The sequence below is a fragment of the Chinchilla lanigera genome, unplaced genomic scaffold (assembly GCF_000276665.1).
Source record: "Chinchilla lanigera isolate Chin_1 unplaced genomic scaffold, ChiLan1.0 scaffold00043, whole genome shotgun sequence".
NCBI classification, from domain to species: Eukaryota; Metazoa; Chordata; class Mammalia; order Rodentia; family Chinchillidae; genus Chinchilla; species Chinchilla lanigera.
This window is the reverse complement of record NW_004955444.1, coordinates 18528823-18532972: the sequence shown is the minus strand read 5'-3', so window position 1 is coordinate 18532972 and position 4150 is coordinate 18528823. Positions and strand designations below refer to the sequence as shown.

The window sequence follows — 4150 nt, the reverse complement described above, 5'->3', positions numbered from 1 at the left end:
TAAAAAAAAAATATTTGCAGTATACAACAACGAACTTAAAAGGGAAACTAAAACATTAAGTCATTTTGATCAAATACTCAGAAATATGAATGCCTTGTCCAAAGTTAGCTGTCAGAGCAAGTTAGCCTCCACAGATTAGGAGATTTAATGATATGGATAGACAGAAGAGGAGTAACTTGGCTGGAATCATTGAGCCAGGTTGCAAATAACAACTTAATTGCTGCTATAAAACAGAGGCAAATAGGACTCTGTCTGGAATCTGAGGGACCCTCAAACATGCCTGTATTAGTCGTCTTTCTCTTACTACAAAGAAATACTTGACGAATTAATTTATAAAAAGGAAAGATTTTTCTTAGCTCACCATTTATAGGTTCAAATGCAAGATCAGGCAGCTTGTGGGTTGGGCCTCTGTGAGGGGAGCATACGGCAATGGCAGAAACACGGTCAGAATGACTGACATCATGGGCCGGGAAGCACCTAAAGAGAAGACAGCAGGGCCGCAGCATCCCCTGCAGAGACACAAATGCAAAGCCCTGAGAGCTTCCTCTAGGCCCCACTTACAGGTCCACAGCTCACCCCCGTACTGCAACCTGAGGACCAGGCCTTTGCACAGACACCTGTGAGGGACAGCCGTACAGGCTACAGCCATGCCTGTTAGCATTTCCATGCCCAACAGAAAATCACTTTAAAGTTATAACGAAAGGTAGAATGGCTGGTTACCAGATCATCTGGGGAAAAAGGTTTCGCTTACTTCCGCAAGTAGAAAACCTGCAGAAGTTGAGGTTCTGACTCCTAGCAAGGGAAATACAAGACAGGCGGCTGAAGAAGAAAGATAAAGACATTAACTACAACCTTGTGCTCAGTTACAGAAATGACCGCGGGAGTTTTGCGTATTTCCATTTCTTATGTACATATACATGTTTGTACACCACAGCCACTTTCCTTTCCCCTTCATTTCATATGCAAAGTGTTAGATTTTAATTTTAAATTTAACCCTTTAGGTTACAAACTTTTCAGTGGGTTCATGACAGAATTTGAGGAAGACGGAATATATCAGCAATGGGTGCGGGGACTGCGGGACCGTGTGTTTTCTGTTTGGGGGAAGGTGTGAGAACCTTTACTTTTCAGATGGATGTATCTTGGGTGCAAACACAAAGTTGATTTGGAGCTCTACAGAGCTCAGCTGTGAGTAGCAGAGGGCATTTAGCAGGTGATTAGCCAATAAGTGGACTGTGCCAATTATCAGTTTATTATCGCTCAGCTTTCCATTCGTACTTCATGACTCGTGGGTGAGGCCGAACTCGGGAATTGACAAGATGGCGGGGCTGCCCTGCAGGATCATCAAGGAAACCCAGCGTTTGCTGGCAGAGCGGGTTCCTGGGATCAAAGCAGAACCAGAGGAGAGCAACGCCGTTATTTTCATGTGGTCATTGCTGGCCCCAGGATTCCCCCTTTGAAGGAGGGACTTCTAAACTTGAACTATTTCTGCCAGAAGAATACTCAATGGCAGCACCTAAAGTACGTTTCATGACCAAAATTTATCATCCTAATGTAGACAAGTTGGGAAGAATATGTTTAGATATTTTGTAAGATAAATGGTCGCCGGCACAGCAGATCCGCACAGTTCTGCTGTCGATCCAGGCTTTGCTAAGTGCTCCTAATCCAGATGACCCATTAGCAAACGGTGTAGCGGAGCAGTGGAAGACCCGCGAAGCCCAAGCCATAGAAACAGCTAGAGCGGGCTAGGCTACATGCCATGAATAATACTGAAGTCGGCCCGATCCTCAAGTTTGTGTCACTCCTCCTGTTCTGCAGAGACTTCTTCCTTTTTGTTTGCATTTAATGGACACAGTCTTCGAAACATTACAGAACAAAGCCCAGACATTTTCAGTCCTTTGGTGATTAAATGCACATTAGCAAATATATGTCTTGTCCTGATTCACTATTGTAAAGCATGAGCAGAGGCTATAAGTTTCATCTGGATCGTTGTGAAGCGTTTAAAAGCAGTGGCCTTCTGCTTTTATTCATTTCTCCATCATGGTTTAAGTATAAAGCACTGTGAATGAAGGTAGTTGTCAGGGTTAGCTGCAGGGGTATGGGTGCTCTTTATTTTATTTTATTTTATATTTTGAGGGGAAAGGTAGTTTCAAAAGTTTATGGGCTCCCCCCCTTTTATGGTGATCTAACTGCATTGGTTAAAAAGCAGCTAACCAGTGCTTTATGCTCTCTTGCCAAGTCTAACTTTATTTAGACGCTGTAGATGGACAGGCTGACTGTTTGACCCAAAATGGGAACGTTAACAGACATCACTGCCCTCACTAATAACGCTGTGATTTTGCAGTCAGGTGTAGAGTCCCCTCTTCAAAAGAAGCCTGTGACCATTTTGTATGGCTTGTCTGGAAACTTCTGTAAATCTTATGTTTTAGTAAAGTATTTTTTGTTATTCTAAAAAAGAAATAAATAAATATATTAAATAAGTAAATAAATTCATACTTTACCTATGTTCTCCAAGAACTGATCCTGGATCCTTAATTATTTTTTCCTTTGCCAGATGGTTATGAGTTTTGTCAAAATAGATTCCTGGAGAGACCCTGCAGGAAGTAGGGGCTTCCATCCAGATTCTGATGTGCTCGTGTGGCAGGCAGGGGCCGCACACTGCGCTTCTCCGGGCCCAGATCCTCAGGCACAGGCAGCCCGCAGCACTTCATGATGGCCACTGTCCCCCAGAGTGAAACAGCCCTCCAGGAGCAGCTTTCCCCATGGTACAGAGAATGGGACTCCAGTGGGTTCCAGAATGTGTATGTCCAGCAAGTTCCACCGCCCTGGCCCCTTTGCCATGAGTGGGGCGCAGCCGCCCCTCCAGTGCGGGTGAGACCTTAGCTCGGAGGCCTCATCCCAGCCCTAAGGGGCGCGACTACTTCTCCCAAATGCTGTTTCTGTGTTTTTTAGAGCTCTTACCGCTTATGGCCAAGCTCCCGAGTCAATCTTCCCTTTATACTCAGTGATTTCTAGCATGAAGCTTTTCTGTTCAAATTATTGTGCAGTTTCTCTCTTCTAACTGGACCTTGACTGAAATGTCTACTTTTATTTTTCTTGGTGCTTGTTGACATTTTTGGATCTTAAAATATTTTTCTGGCCCTGCTATTCTTTCCTCTTTTATTCTGAGACTCTAATTAAATATATGAGACTGCTTATTATTGAACAAACTTCACAGAGATTTTGTTCATTTTTTAAGTTTTAACTAGGACATAATTGTAAAAATTCATGGGGTACACTTTGATGTTTTGATACATGCATACATTGTATAGTAATCAAATCAGGGTGATTAGTAAATCCATCACCTTAAATGCTCATCATTTATTTATGATAAAACATTCAAAATCTTCTCCTCTGGCTGTTTTAAGTATATATTATTGTTAACTATAGTTACCTGACTGTGCAGTAGAGAAGCAGAACGTTTAATATCTGTAGGGATCATTTGTATTGCTTTATTTTGAGGTCAACGTTCCTTTCTTCTGCAGTGTCTAACCTACAACCAATTTCACTTAGTAAATTTTGGGAATGTTGTAGGTATCAGTTCTCGGTGTTTCATTTGATTCTTTATCATGTTGGCCATTTTTCTCCTAATCATTTTTATGTTTTATTTTATATCCTTGAGTATTCTTAATTGTTGTTTTAAGATCTTTGTCTCCTAAATCCTTCATCTCTGTCATTTCTGGTTCTTTTTATACTGATTGATTTTCATCTTGATTATCAGAGATATTTTCTGCTTCTTTGTAAGCAGAGTGATTTTTTATGATTTATTGACCATGGTGAATGTTGTGTCACTGAGTGATGAATTTTGCTGCTTTCCTAAATGAGCCTTTGACTTGCACATCGTATTGACCCTCTCGAGGCTTGCTGTTAAGTTTTGTTAGGGTAAATTTAAAGCAGACTTCACCGTAGGGATAGTGTTGTCATGTGACTGAGGTATGATGCTTCCAAGAACTCTAAAGCACAAGATGTCTTCCATCAGGCTAGTGGGAATGTGCGCTATCCCTGAAGCTCTGTGAGCTCTGGGAATTGTTGGCTTTCTAGCAGAAAGCCCTTCCCCTGGCTTATGAAAAGTCATACCTCACACGGAGAGTTGATAATTTTGCTAAAGACTCAA

General features: G+C 41.8%; 1 pseudogene; it reads left to right on the top strand.

The window, feature by feature from the left end:
* The first annotated feature begins 1316 nt into the window (after positions 1 to 1316).
* LOC102015575 lies at positions 1317 to 1843 on the top strand (annotated as a pseudogene).
* Positions 1844 to 4150: the final 2307 nt, after the last annotated feature.